Source organism: Ovis canadensis, chromosome 16 (genome assembly GCF_042477335.2).
Source record: "Ovis canadensis isolate MfBH-ARS-UI-01 breed Bighorn chromosome 16, ARS-UI_OviCan_v2, whole genome shotgun sequence".
In the NCBI taxonomy this organism is placed as follows: domain Eukaryota; kingdom Metazoa; phylum Chordata; class Mammalia; order Artiodactyla; family Bovidae; genus Ovis; species Ovis canadensis.
The window spans coordinates 83,964,115-83,979,661 of record NC_091260.1 but is presented as its reverse complement, the minus strand read 5'-3'; the positions used below and the strand labels follow the sequence as shown (position 1 = coordinate 83,979,661).

Sequence of the window (15,547 nt, the reverse complement as noted above, 5' to 3'; positions counted from 1 at the left end):
ACGAAATTCTGTGTACCTTCCAACAAGTACCTCCTCTAAGACAAGACAGATAAATGTAGAAAAGGTTACGTCTGGCCGAATTGGTTGTAAAAATTATTGCTTGTCCGTCTGAGCCCCACGTAGCTCTGTATCTGTCCAGCTCATGTGGTTTACACGTTTCTCTTGTAGCTTACACGTTTTAAAAGATGGGTTCTTTAAAAAGAAGGTAAAAATAAATGTGGGTAGGAAATGAGATGTACATATTAATATTTGTCACTGTTACTTATTTGCTATGAAAATAATACATGCTAGTCGAAACTGGAACTTGAGGGAAAAAAACCAGCTAATCAATTTGCTAGCGCTACATAACATTAAATTCCCTCCCCCTGAGAAATATTGCAGTGTTGAAAGGAAATACGTCGTTATTCGGGCGAGTCCTTCTAACCAGCCCTCTCCTAAGGCATCTGCGGCTGGTCAGCTGTCCCGGCACGTCCCGGGCTGAGGGCGCCCCGGGCAGGCCCTCTCGGGTGGGGCCCCCGCGTCTGCACCCCGTTCCCGCCGCAGCGGCTGGGCTCCCGCGCGTGCAGTGTGGGCGCGGGGCCAACAGGTGGCACAAACGCCCCAGCCTCGCGCGGCTCCCCCTCCGCGCCCCCGGGCGGCCCGAGCGGCCCGAAAGAGCTGCGGGCGCGCGCCCCGCGGCGGGCGGCTCCGGGGCCCGCGGGGCGGGCGGGCCCGGGTCCCTCGAGCGGGCAGCGGGCCTGGGAGCGGCTCCGGCCCGCGCGCCCTCTGCTGGCCGCCCGCGGACTCGCCGGCGCGTGTGGCATCGTTTTCTACCCGCACAGGATGGACAGGTGAGGGCTGGGCAGGTGGTGGCTGGGCAGGTGAGGGCTGGGCAGGTGGGGGCTGGGCAGGTGAGGGCTGGGCAGGTGGGGGCTGGGCAGGTGAGGGCTGGGCAGGTGAGGGCTGGGCAGGTGAGGGCTGGGCAGGTGGGGGCTGGGCAGGTGAGGGCTGGGCAGGTGGGGGCTGGGCAGCTGCAGGGCTGTCTGCCAGCCGGCTGGGCAGGGATGGCAGACCAGGCGCCAGCTGGACCCGGGAGGGGCAGGGCCAGGGCTCTGTGGGGGGCTGGCTGGGGACCGAGATTCAGAGAGCCCCACTGTTTTCAGTGTTAAGCACTCGAGGACTCAGGGAAGCAGCATCCCAGTCTCGCCCTTAGGGTCTGCGGACCCTAAGGTTCCAGTAGAGCCGCCCCTCCCCCGCCTCCTCTGGAAGGCTCCTTCCAGCCGTGTGGGCAGCGGGGAGGGGGGCGGGCCTGTCACTCCCCGGTTCCAATCCACTGGAGAGGAGCCTCCCCGGTTCCAGTCCACTGGAGAGGAGCCTCGCCGGAACCTGCTTTTAGTGTGTCAAATCAGAAAGTCACTTCCCGGCAATAAGGTGTGAGGGGGTTGCAGCCTCCCTGGGGCCTGGCGGGGCCTCTGCCGCGGATGACAGGCCGGCTTCCCCCAGGCAGCCATGGGGGTGGGGGGCCTGGGCGTCGCCTGCCAGGCCTCAGCCTGACTGTTACCCCGTCTGTCTCACGGGGCGGTGCCTGGTGTCCAGGGGGCGCCTCAGCGGACGCAGTGTCTGCAGCCCGGCCTGGGCGGGCCGCCCTGTGTCGCCTACCGTTTCCCTGTGCCCACGCTGGGGGGTCACCTCACTGGTCCCGCGGTGTTCCGACAGGGCGAGGCCTGACCCTAGGCCCGCTTCATCGTCGGGCTCTATTGTCAGAAACGCCTTAGACACGGGCGTGATGAAATGCTGCCCTCACGCGCCTGCTTGTGGGTGGGAAGCGTCCCGTGTCCATGGAGAGGGGCTGGGAGGGGGCTGGGAGGGGGCTGGGAGGGAGCCCACCGCCCCTGAGGTCTTCCTGGCTCAGCGAGCCTCCTGCTCATGGGCGTAACCCAGTCCTTCACCTCCAGCGAGATGCTTCTTTTGTGTCCCCATTCTACAGATGAGGAAATTAAGTCCCCGGGTGACTAACCAGCTGGCCGGGACCTGACGGATCTGCCAGCCTGGTGTGTTCACACCTGGCCCTGGGCACTTCAGCGGGGGGGATGTCCTCCCCAAAGTTGGGAAGGGCCTCGGGCGTGACAGGAAGGGGTCAGCCTTCACTGGCCTCACGTCACTGTGCTTGAACCCGGGACACTCAGTCCTGTTGGAGACAGACTGTCCCGGGGATGCCCCGTGCAGCCTCTCCCATTTCCCTCTGACCAGCCCTCCTGGCCTCCCTAGCCTGACCAGGGCCAGGGGTCCAGGAGTGGGCCTGTGAGAGGAGCTGAGGTCACACAGCCCCTGACCCCAGGCGGGGGGGCGGCCGCTCTAGGGTGAGAGATCGGCGAGTCTCCATTTCACCTGCACCAAAGCTGTCGGGGCTTTCGGTCTTTTCATCCAGAATGCCTGGGATTGGGAATAAGTGGCTGAATGGGATTTAAAGAGAACTTGAGATTCATCATGGCCTTTATTTCAGGCTTTTATGGGCAAGACCCGAGTGTGGTCCTTTGTGAGACTGAAGCTCAAGGGCACACGTCATCACAGAGAAGAGAGCATCTGTTGAATGCTGACTGCACCTGCTTTTGTCTGAAGGAGTGATTTTATGAGGCTGACATTTAAGAAGTCAGAATTTTAGCTCATTTCAAAGCCAGAGGAACAGTCTACAGCTGCGTTGCCTTGTGGTGGCAGTCCATCCGAATGAAGCCTGACTTTGAAGTCGCCTTGACCTTTTAAATGTCTCCGTCAATGCAAGGTGTGATGCTTGGGGGGACGCACGGAGTCAAATCTTTTCCTCTTTAATTGATTCCATTTAAAACGTGTTATGCAAGGACCGGAACATTAATTGCCAATTATTTTCATAAAGCCAGGAAGAAAACCATGAAAACCAAATACAAGGGATATGAGTGGTCAGATCAACACACATACAGGTTTGCACACGTGCGGCCTCCCTGCGCCCAGAGACCAGCAAAGTCACAGAACGGCAGCCGCACAAAATGAAAATGCCAGTTTTCGCCTATCAGGCTGACACGCATTCAGCTTTGGTGGGGTGGGAGCGGGGGCGGTCAGCCGGTGACGGAGCAGTGAGAACGGCCCTTTTGTGACCGGGTCGTGGGTGGGTGTGTAAATCAGGCCACGTTTAATGGAAAGCATTCTGAGCCCTGATCAAGGGAGCTTTGTGCAGTGGCTTTGACCTGGTGATTCCCCTTCTAGAAAAAGAAGGAAAAAAAAAAATCCCACTCATCCCAGTATAATTTATACTGGGGGAAGGCTGGGAACAGCCCACTTTTGTAAGAGCAGGGCGGTGTTAAACTAAATACAGTGAACCAGAGGGTGGATTGTCCCCAGCAGGGGACCCGTGTCTGAGAGGGCAAGTCCAGAGACACTGCAGTGTTGCAAGGAAAGCAAGACAGACAATTGTGTCAGTAGGACCTGTCAGTTTACAACAATCCCGTATTTGTGTCTATATGCACACTGGCTTACGTGTGCATATACACAGACATTTATAAAAACCGTATACACACATATATACTTACGCTTGGCCGTGTGCTCATGCTTAGTCACGTGTGACTCTTTTGCAACCCCGTGGATTGCAGCACGTCAGGCTCCTTTATCTGTGGGATTTCCAGGTGAGAATACTAGAGCAGGTTGCCGTTTCTTTTTCCCGAGGAACTCTCTGACCCAGGGATCAAGCCTGTGTCTCCTACGTCTCCTGCACTGGGAGGCGGGTTCTTTACCACTGAGCCACCGGGATAGTCGTTTATATGTACATACTTATATGTGAATTTATTTTATGAAAGCTGGGAGGGAAACGAGGCAGTGTGGCAGCTAAGGCAGCTACATGTTGGTGAGGAGGTTTAATGGGTCATTTCCAAAGATTTGTTATTTCAGTTGTTCCAAACTTTCTAAAGACAGGTTTTGTTTTCCTAAAGAGTTTTGGACACAGATTTTTGATTCCAAGAATCAAGGGAGGTGTTTAACCAAAGAGATTGGTCCACCTCTTGCCCTCTGTCCTGACTGTGTGGTTAGGACACGGTGTTTCGACCTGCTATTGATAAGGGAACCTCGGCCCGGACCCCCAGGGAGTCCTGCACCTCCAGGAAGCTGTGCCATTTGCTGAGCTTCTCACTTGGGGGTCGGGGTCCCAGCTGCATGTCGGGCAACCTGGGGAGCCCCAGGAAGGGATGCGGCCAGGAGGCGTCAGCGAGCCCCCCGAGCCCTCTGGCCCCACGGCCCACTATGTTGGCCTCCATTTCCTGCGTCTGTGGTGGTCTGTGGGCTCCGAGAGAGCGGCGTCCATCCTGGCTGACTGTATACGCCGACTTGGTCGCCTGTGGGACACACTCAACAAGTGCTCCATAAATGTTTGCGGGCAGCTCCAGGGGGCAGGGGCCCCGTCCATCTCCCTTGCTCCTGGGTTCACTGAGCCTGCGACGTCCTGCCTGGGTAGATGCACCCCCCTCCCTTGCTGCACGGCCTCGGTAGACAGGCAGCTATGCCATGTCCCAGCTTCCCTGGAATTCCTGGGGAAACTGACATAGGATTCGGGGCAGGAAAGCCAGGTGGGGGGCTTGGAGGAGGAGCTGAGACACAGGGAAGGCAAGGTAGACCTCTGACTGTGCGAACTTCTGACCGACAGTTTCATCCGATAGACTGTGCCCCAGGGACACGCCTGGGTCAGTTCTGGTCCCTCCGTGGGTCGGCCTGCTCCTCGTGGAGGGGTGATCGGTGGTGCCCTTAGCCTCCGAAGCCGGGCTCAGTCCCCTGCACACGTGCAATGCCCGAGCCCCTGGTGAGGGGTGTGGGGCTGATGAGGGACTCAAGGCTGGAGTCTAGCATGGGAGGCTGGGAAGAAGACAGCAGTGTGAAACCCCAAGGTTTCATCTCCCTTCCACACTAATGTGGGCCCTGCTCATGTGGAGCCCAGGTCTCTGAGGATAGGTCTGCAGGCTAGAGAGGGGCAGACTTTCTTGTTTGCCAAGGAATGCTGCTGCTGCTGCTGCTGCTAGGTCGATTCAGTTGTGTCCAACTCTGTGCGGCCCCACAGACAGCAGCCCACCAGGCTCCCCCGTCCCTGGGATTCTCCAGGGAAGAACACTGAAGTGGGTTGGCATTTCCTCCTCCAGTGCATGAAAGTGAAAAGTTAAAGTGAAGTTGCTCAGTGGTGTCCGACTCTTCGCAATCCCATGGACTGCAGCCCACCAGGCTCCACCGTCCATGGGATTTTCCAGGCAAGAGTACTGGAGTCGGGTGCCAAGGACACTGACCTCTATTTACAGCTTGGCTTCCTTCAGGAGGATTGAGAGCTTCTGAGTATGGGCAACACCCTCTGAGGGTCCAGAGTCCGAGGATCACTCCTCATTTTCCTGGTTATTTTATCCAATATTAATTTCATGGTAAGTGTTTCAGTCATTTTTCCTGCTAGCAAGTTTTCCCCGAGCATTTAACTTGATTTTCATTAAAAAAAAAAACCCTGTCTTCATGTTCGTGAGACTGCATAACATTTAATTAATTTACATATTTAATGACGAAGCACAAGCTGGAATCAAGATTGCTGGGAGAAATATCAATAACCTCAGATATGCAGATAACACCACCCTTATGGCAGAAAGCGAAGAGGAACTAAAGAGCCTCTTGATGAAACTGAAAGAGGAGAGTGAAAAAGCTGGCTTAAAACTCAACATTCAAAACACGAAGATCATGGCATCCGGTCCCATCACTTCATGGCAAATAGATGGGGAAACAGTGGAAACAGTGAGAGACTTTATTTTCCTGGCCTCCAAAATCACTGCAGATGGTGACTGCAGCCATGAACTTAAAGGACATTTGCTCCTTGGAAGAAAAGCTATGACCAACATAGATAGCATATTAAAAAGCAGAGACATTACTTTGCCAACAAAGGCCTGTATAGTCAAAGAAAAGGAAGTTGCTCAGTCGTGTCCAACTCTTTGTGACCCCGTGGACTGTAGCCTGCCAGGCTCCTCCATCCATGGGATTTTTCAGGCAAGAACACAGGAGTGGGGTGCCATTTCCTTCTCCAGGGGATCTTCCCGACCCAGGGATCAAACCTGGGTCTCCCGCATTGCAGGCAGACGCTTTACCCTCTGAGCCTCCAGGGAAGCCCTAGGCACGTACAGGCGTGAGAGCTGGATAGTAAAAAAGACTGAGAGCCAAAGAAATGATGCCTTCGAACTGTGGTGCTGGAGAAGACTCTTGAGAGTCCCTTGGACTGCAAGGAGATCCAACCAGTCCATTCTAAGGGAAATCAACTCTGAATTTTTATTCCTTGGAAGGACTGATGCTGAAGCTGAAGCTCCAATACTTTGGTCACCTGATGCAAAGAGCCAGCTCATTGGAAAAACCCTGATGCTGGGAAAGACTGAAGGCAGGAGGAAAAGGGGATGACAGAGGATGAGATGGTTGGATGGCATCACGGACTCGATGGACGAGTTTGAGCAAACTCCGGGAGATGGTGAAGGACAGGGAAGCTTGGTGTGCTGCAGTCCCCGGGGTCGCGAAGCGCTGGACACGACTTAGTGACTGAACAGCAATGATAGGAGGGCGACTGGCACCAGCAAATTGCTGAAGGGCTAGATGCGCGTCTTGGAAAATGTTCAAGCCAAGTGCTGGAGGCAGAAGGCCAGGCACCTGGCAGAGCAGCCTCTTAGACACAGGCCCCAGTGGGGGCGTCTCAGGGGCAGGAGGCAGGGGGCGGGGTCTCAGGGCGGGCTTGAGGGAAGAGTGAGGAAGGTGTTGCTGTTGCTGTTCAGGAGGGTGTTTTGGATTGACTGTGTCCCCTTCCCCCAGTCCACACGTGGAAGTCCTAGCCCCCAGGACCTCTGAGTGTAGCCTTCTTCGAAAGCAGCGTCTTTGTGGAGGGGATCGGGTCACAGTGAGGTCATGAGGGTGGGCCCTAGCGCAGTGAGTGGTGTCCTGTGGGCAGAGAGCCCACCTGCCAAGCAGGAGGCGTGGACCTGATCCCCGGGCTGGGAAAGTCCCCAGAGGAGGGCATGGCAACCCATTCCAATACTCTCGACTGGAGAATCCCACGGACAGAGGAGCCTGGCAGGCCGCAGTCCAGGGGGTTGTGAAGGGTTGCATAAAACTAAGCAACTGAGCACACAGGTCAAGGCTGAAGCAGTTAATGCAAGAAAAACAAGGCAAGCTTTTGGGGGAAACAAAAAGCTGTGAAAGGAAGCGGATAGAATTAAAGTGTATGATTCCACTTCGCCAGGTAGCATACAAAGTCCATAATGTAAATATGGTTCCTTGATTTTTCATGCTTTAGAATCAGCCAGATAGAAATCAGAGAATTCTTAGTTATGATTATGTGATGCTTAAGCTGGTTTTAGAAAAGGCAGAGGAACCAGAGATCAAACTGCCAACATCCGCTGGATCATTGAAAAAGCAAGAGAGTTCCAAAAAAAAACTATGCCAAAGCCTTTGACTGTGTGGATCACAATAAACTGGAAAATTCTTCAAGAGATGGGAATACCAGACCATTTGACCTGCCTCTTGAGAAACCTGTATGTAGGCCAGGAAGCAACAGTTAGAACTGGACATGGAACAACAGACTGGTTCCAAATAGGAAAAGGAGTACGTCAAGGCTGTATATTGTCACCCTGCTTATTTAACTTCTATGCAGAGTACATCATGAGAAACGCTGGGCTGGAGGAAGCACAAGCTGGAACCAAGATTGCTGGGAGAAATATCAATAACCTCAGATATGCAGATGACACCACCCTTACGGCAGAAAGTGAAGAGGAACTAAAAAGCCCCTTGATGAAAGTGAAAGAAGAGAGTGAAAAAGTTGGCTTAAAGCTCAACATCCAGAAAACAAAGATCATGGCATCTGGTCCCATCACTTCATGGGAAATAGATGGGGAAACAGTGGAAACAGTGTCAGACTTTATTTTTTGGGGTTCCAAAATCACCGCAGATGGTGATTGCAGCCATGAAATTAAAAGACGCTTGCTCCTTGGAAGAAAAGTTATGACCAACCTAGATAGTATATTCAAAAGCAGAGACATTACCGACTAAGGTCCGTCTAGTCAAGGCTATGGTTTTTCCAGTGGTCATCTATGGATGTGAGAGTTGGACTGTGAAGAAAGCTGAGTGTTGAAAAATTGATGCTTTTGAACTGTAGTGTTGGAGAAGACTCTTGAGAGTCTCTTGGACTGCAAGGAGGTCCAACCAGTCCATTCTAAAGGAGATCAGCCCTGGGTGGTCTTTGGAAGGAATGATGCTAAAGCTGAAACTCCAGTACTTTGGCCACCTCATGCAAAGAGTTGACTCATTGGAAAAGACCCTGATGCTGGGAGGGATTTAGGGCAGGAGGAGAAGGGGGCAACCGAGGATGAGATGGCTGGATGGTATCACCAACTCGATGGACGTGAGTCTGAGTGAACTCTGGGAGTTGGTGATGGACAGGGAGGCCTGGCGTGCTGCGATTCATGGGGTCGCAAAGAGTCGGACGCGACTGCACTGAATAGAATATAAATGTTATCTCATTTGAGGATATAAAAGTAAAATATGAAGAGAATTTGGGAGGTGGGCGGGAGATAGATGAGTTGATGGAGCCATGAGGGGTGTCAGGATCTCATGCCGTGATTTAGGGAAACAAATATTTACTCCACAGTTAATGGAACAAGAAGTAGAATTCTGACTCTATGATGTAAAGTGCCGAAGGGGTCAACGCAGGAGCTACAATGATCAGACGTGAAGAGGGAGCCGTATTGGAAACGCGCTGAGGTCACGTCTCCCACTCCAGGAGTGGGAAGTCTATAGACATATTGTTGGGAGATGTGAAGGTAAAAATAACTGGACGAACCGCTACCAGCAACAGTCAGCAGCGGTCTTTCCCAGGGAAAGGGCTTCCTTGGTGACTCAGATGGTAAAGAATCTGCCTGCAATGCCGGAGACCCAGGTTCAACCCTGGGGTCAGGAAGACCCCCTGGAGGAGGGCGTGGCAACCCACTCCAGTATTGTTGCCTGGAGAATCCCATGGACAGAAGAGCCTGGCGGGCTGCAGTCCAAGGGGCCACAGAGAGTCGGACAGGACTGAGCGACTAACACTTTCCCAGGGAATGTGCGCTTGGACTGTGGGGTGAGAGCTTGGTTGGTTTTTCACCATTTGGTTTTAAAGTCAGCGTGCAGATAGGTTGTTTTGTAACAGTTTAAAAGTGCAATTTAGAATTTCGGTGCTTTAATAACCCGCGGGCCGTCTTCTGCTTGTTTTCACAGTGCGGTTCATTTTAAAGCCAAACGTTCGCTGCTTTTAATTGCCTGTCAGCCGGGCTCCCGTCAGGTTCGCTCCTGCCACTGACCTTTTCTTGCGACGGATAATTGAGAGCTGACTCTGAAAAGGGACAGAAGCTTAAAATAGCTGCTGTGAAACGACGGACACATCATCACGACGGGATAACTAATTCCCGAGGCAGAATATTTTCATGGTGACATTTCCCCCGTGACACCCGCGTGTCAGTGACACAGAGGGCCCCATAAGGGGGGCACGTGGCTAACGGCAGGGCGGGTCACGTGTCCTGCCCCTCGGCTGTCACCAGGCCCCCCTTTTGCAGGAGCCTGCCAGCTGTGGGGGCACCGCGTCTCCCCCTCCCAACTTCACAGAATTAAACCCAACCAGAATCACCCTCATTATAAGCACGTCTCCCGATAACTCCCAAACTGCGTGCTCCTTGGGACCCTGCCGGGGCAGGAGGTCTGGTCTGTATTCGGCCACCACCAAATGAGGTCCTTTCCGCAAACCGCAGAAACAGACCAATAAAACGTACCGGTGCAAATCAACGCAGAAGCAGAGGCTGGAGACGGTAATTGAGGAAAACCATGTGCTCTTAATTTGGCGGTATGAAACTTAATGACGCAGGCTGGCACCTCGATAATTTTGTAATTGGAGCGAGGGCGATCTCCGAGGTAATTAATTGGGTGGAAATAACCATTTTTCACCACTAATAGGAGAGAGCCTGCCAAGCGGCCGCACTGGCGCTGGGGAATCACTCCGCGCTCCCGAGCCCGCTGCCGGGCGTCCAGGCCGGGCGTCCAGGCCGGGACTCTCGGGGCCACGGGGATGAGAGGAGTCAGGCTTCCAAGCCCGTCCCCGTGACTGCAGCCAAGGCCTTCACGTTACACCCCTGGGGTTGCTCGGAACTTTGTTAGTTTACAAATTGTGCCGTTAAGCAGACAGACCAAAGGAAGACGGCGGATGCATTTAAACTGCGCCCTTTCCAGAACGCGGTGCCCCTATCTGCTGTAAATGCCCCGGGCAGAGGGTCCTCCCGGCAACATGATGTTTTGTGTAAAATTCGTGAACAGCACGCACGCTGTGTTACAAAGCCAGAGAACAGCCTTTTCTGGAGAGGCCGTGCGGCCGAACGGTGACGCAGCGAGGCCTGGGACCCTTCGGGTGCAGCGCCTGGCCCGGCGTGGCTGCGGGCGCTTCCCGCCCTGTGGGCGTGGGGTCCTGAGCCTCGTCCCAGCCTGGCCGAGGCCGAGCTGGAGGACCTGGAAGCCTGTGGTCAAAGGGGACTAGAATGTGGTGGCTAAATATCCGAGAATCTCGCGCTTGTTTAAGCAGAGAGGAGAAAGCGAGGCTGTGCTGTCACCCCCAGGGGCTGCGCAGACCACGGCTGCCGTCCCAAGCGCAGGGGCGACCGAAGCTCAGGGGCGGGACACCCGGATGCCCCGTTAGGGCGTGTGTCCGCTGAAGACCTCCCCGCTTGGAGACAAGACGAGAAACGGGCCTGTGGAGGTGTCGACCAGAGGCCCAGGCAGGGAGGCTGGGGTCCCCCATTCCAGGAGCATCACGAAGGGGAGACGACAGGGATCACCCTACCACCCGCCTGAGTACAGCGAAGACACGGGCAGGCCGTGATCGGGAGAGAACCTGCGTGTCTCCGTGTGAGCCACCTCTTCCTTCAAAGATGTGCTGGTAGGCCAGGAAGTGAAAGAACTCGCTTCCCCGGTCATCAGCATGGGACATGCGAATCTGCAGCTCCCAGCATCCTCCAGAAAAGGTTCTCCCCTTCCCGCTCTACTCTTTAAAAGAACATTATTGTTTTTTCTTATTGTGGTAGGAATGCTGCTTGTTGCAGAAAACGCAAAACTTCCTGAAACCATCATGTTCTTAAAGAGCTGTTTAGGGCTTCCCAGGGGGCTCAGCGGTGAAGAACCCGCCTGCCAATGCAGGCAACAGAGAGCCGTGGGTTCCACCCCGGGTTGGGGAGATGCCCTGGAGGAGGAAACGGCGGCCTCTGCAGCGTTCTTCCCTGGAGAGTCCCATGGACAGAGGAGCCAGGCGGGCTGCAGTCCATAGGGTCGCAAAGAGTCAGACACGACTGAGTGCCTGAACAGCAACAAGGAGACCAGCATCCGCGTGTCGGGGGCCTCATGAAGCCAGCCTGGAAGACTCCCTTCTCTCTTGACTCTGCCAAGCATTCAACCTTTGTGTTCCCCCAAAGCTGGAAAATATTCAGCAAGGAAAAATCCGTTACAGTTTATTTCTTTTTCTAAATAATGAAAACATTTCAGTATTTGTATTTTCTCTGAATTCAGCTTTTGCCACTTCCTTTTCATTTCTGCGGGTTGGGTTCTCATTTTACTCTTTAAAAATGCCTTTAATTGGAATCTTTCTTTACTCTTTGAATAGTGATATAAGATTTTGTTCTTCAAACTGCATAATTGGCTTTTATTTTAAGCCCCTGCTCGTTGTCTTTCCGGCTCCTTTCACTGTCCTTAGACTCTGGTAGAAATGCATCATCCAGTAAATTCATTAAGGATTTTTTTTGAAAACTCACATTCGACTATTTTCCATAAACGTTTGATTGTTGTTCTAAGTGACAGAGCAGAAGTCTTTGCCTTTAGAAAGCAATTTGTTTCATAGACACTAATTTACAGTTTATCATGTTTCACAGATCCTGTTTTCTTGGCTTGATCTGTTGCAGGCGGAGAGGGGTTTAGCTTTGTGCATTCCTGATGTAGGTTTAACTTTCTCCTTGGATTTCTGCTTCCTTCCTGCAGTATCTAGCAAGTATCTAGATACTTGTATCTAATTGTATCTACTTGTATCTAGATACCAGTATCTAACAAGGTTCTGACAATTTCCTTCATTGGGTGTTATGAATCTTGTCAGTTTAAAAGGCTCTCCTTGGCTATTAGATGCTTTCGGGTCCAGCGGTTGACTCTGGAGGTGGTCCCGATTGACACGTGGGCGTGGCCAGACCGCCCCCCCCGCCCCCTCCTGAGGACCTGTCCTTTCTGTGCCCTGAGCGGCCTCTGCTCTGCCGATTGGTGGGGACACTTCCTGGCCCTTCCACGTGGGCTTGCCGGCGGGGAACCCTGGGTGTAAAACTCCCCAGAGCAGAGGGGGCTGAACCCGCAGCCTGAAGCAGAGACCTGCTGAACAGCACACCCCCAGCAGGACACACGCTTACTATTTTCACTGTGAAACTTGGAAGGTTGTTTGAGCAGCATTATGTCAGCAAAAGCCTGCCTGAGACAGGGTGCTTTCATATTATTTCAGAGATCTTTGCAAGAGATTGTCAAAACACGGGGGTAAGTTTTTCTTGTTGGAGGAGTATATTCTCACAGAGGCAGAGCTCACAAATAAGGCCTCCAGATAGCGTCGGACCCACCGTCTCAGATTTTAAGAGAATTTTGTTCAATGTGTTGTAAGTAAAACTGATGCCTAAGAAAATCATTAACTGATAAGAGAAAAACTGGAAGATGATTCCTCTAACTTTATAAGGTGTTTATAAATGGAATAATGATACTTTCAAATCAGACTTACATCCAAGGGAATTTTAGGATTTTAAGTTTGTGACTTTCTTATGTGTCTATTAATACAGTAAATATCTTTTCATTTTATTTATTTTTTTTGCAAGAACAGCAACTGTTTATTGAGACTTACTCTTTTCTTCCCCCCAACCTTTAAACTTTTTATTTTGTATTGGGGTGAAACTGAAGTCGATCAGTCGTGTCCTACTCTTTGTGACCCCATGGACTGTAGCCTACCAGGCTTCTCTGTCCATGGTATTTTCCAGGCAAGAGCACTGGAGTGGGTTGCCTTTGCCCCGATTAACAATATTGTGGTAATTTCAGGTGGACAGCAAAGGGGCTCAGCCGTACACATACATATATCCTTTCTCCCCCAAACTTCCCGCCTACCCATGCTTCCGCATAGCACTGAGCAGAGTTCCATGTGCTGGATGGTAGGTCCTTGTTGGTCATCCATTTTAGTATAACTGTCCATACATGATTTTATATTATAGTTGATTTACAAAGTTGCGTTAGTTTCAGGAGTACAGCCAGATGATTCGGTAATGCACAGATGTATATCCGTTTTTCTTCGGATTCTTTTTCCAGATGGGCTATTGCGGAGTGTTTCGTAGCGCTCCCTGTTGCGCAGTGGGGTCCTGCTGATGGTCTGCATTATATATAGCAGTGTGTGTGTGTGAGTTCCCAGCTCCTGATGTGCCCCTCACTGGCCCCTGTCTCCTCTTTTGTAAACTATGAGTTTGGTTTTGAAGTCTGTGAGTCTGTTTCTGTTTTGTAAATAAGTTCGTTTGTATCATTTTTTTTCAGATTCTGCACATAAGTGGCATCATACATCATTTGTCTTTCTGTCTGACTTACTCAGCTTTGTGTGATCATCTGTAGGGGATCTTCCCCACCAAGGATCGAACCCAGGTCTCCTGCACTGCAGGTGGATTCTTTACCATCTGAGCCCCCAGGGAAGCCTCTCGGCCCATCCATGTTGTTGCGGATGGGATTGTTTCATTCTTTTTGTGGCTGAGTGATATCCGTTGTTTGTGTGCACACATCTTTGTTTACTCCTCTGCTGATGGGCATTTAGAGCGCTTCCGCGGCCTGAATATTGTAGAGAGTGCTGCTGTGAACATCGGGTGTGTGTATTTTTTGGAATTATGGTGTCCTCAGAATTAACGCCCAGGAGCGAGATTGCTGGGTCATGGGGCTTCCCTGGTGGCTCAGACAGTAAAGAATCTGCCTGCAATGCAGGAGACTGGGGTTCAGTCCCTGGGTCAGGAAGATCTCCTGGAGAAGAGAATGGCTGCCCACTCCAGCAGAATGGAGAGTTCTACTGGACAGAGCCTGGACAAGCCCATGGACAGAGCCTGGACAAGCCCGTGGACAGAGCCTGGACAAGCCCGTGGACAGAGTCTGGTGGGCTGGAGTCCGTGGAGCTGCAATGAGTCGGACAGGACTGAGCGATCAACATGGGAGCACACACCACACACACACACACACACACGCACACACACACACACCACACACACACCACACACACACACCACACACACACACCACACACACAAAACACACACACAACACACACACAAACACAACACACAAACACACACAACACACACAAAACACACACACAAAACACACACACAAAACACACACACCACACATACACACAACACACACACAAAACACACACATACCACACACACACACAAAACACACACACCACACCACACACACAACACACACACACACAACACACACACACACACACACACACACGGCAGCTCTCCTTCAGTTTTCTAAGGAACCTCCGTGCTGTTCTCCACAGTGGCTGCACCAACTTTCGTTCCTAACCGTAGTAAATATCGCTTTTAACCAGGTCCCTGAGGCAGTCTGTTCTCTGCACAAAAGCCACCCTCGGGCAGTGACACAGCCTAGCAGCCACTGGACAGAAGACGCAAGTGTGGTGGGGCCGGCGGAGTGAAAACTCCAGGCCTTTCCGGGTTCAGTAAGTCCCCACATCACTTCCTGTGTTGCCTGCTGGGGTGGGTGAGGGCTCAGCCGTGGGAAACCTCTTTTATATCCACATGTATTTTATGTTAAATTTTATTAAACACATTTCCATGCATTTTTCTAAATTTTTTTGAGATTTAACGAAACATTGTACAGATAGAAATAATTTCTTTTTTTCCTCCAAGGAGATAACTATTGCTGCTCACCTTTCCCATCTCTCTACTTTGCTTCTTGTCAAAGGATGCTCACATTTTAAATCCATCTTAAAAAAAAAAAGACACCTTGCTTATGTGATTGGGATTCCCTGGTGGCTCAGCTGGTAAAGAATCTGCCTGCAATGCGGGAGACCTGGGTTCGATCCCTGGGTTGGGAAGATCCCCTGGAGAAGGGAAAGGCTACCCAGTATTCTGGCCTGGAGAATTCCATGGACTGTATAGTCCACAGGGTCGTAAAGAGTCAGACAGGACTGAGCGACTTTCACTTCACTTCACTCACTGCTTATGTGAGTAGACAGTGAGTTTTATCACCCAAAATGGAACAATTTAAAGGTGAGAGACTATACCGTCTCTAGGGGAGCCGATCACGGTCCAGAATGAACTCTGGAAACAGAGGGAAGGTGGCGGGTTTGCAGGCCCAGAGGGCTGCCTGGTGGTGGTGTGCTGGGGGCTCTGTGTGCAGGGGTATCAGCTGGGCCTGGCCTCTCTCCGTGACTTGTCTCAGCTGATGGAGGGAGTGGGGACGTGAGGAG

The 15,547-nt window shown here is 52.2% G+C and overlaps 1 long non-coding RNA gene across 1 annotated transcript; it reads left to right on the top strand.

Annotated features, from left to right (window-relative positions):
* The first annotated feature begins 397 nt into the window (after nucleotides 1-397).
* On the top strand, nucleotides 398-14,914 carry LOC138421575 (uncharacterized). Its single transcript, XR_011249544.1, has 3 exons — nucleotides 398-830; nucleotides 2,483-2,758; nucleotides 13,600-14,914. It is a non-coding gene; the product is annotated as an uncharacterized lncRNA (long non-coding RNA).
* The last annotated feature ends 633 nt before the right edge of the window (nucleotides 14,915-15,547 follow it).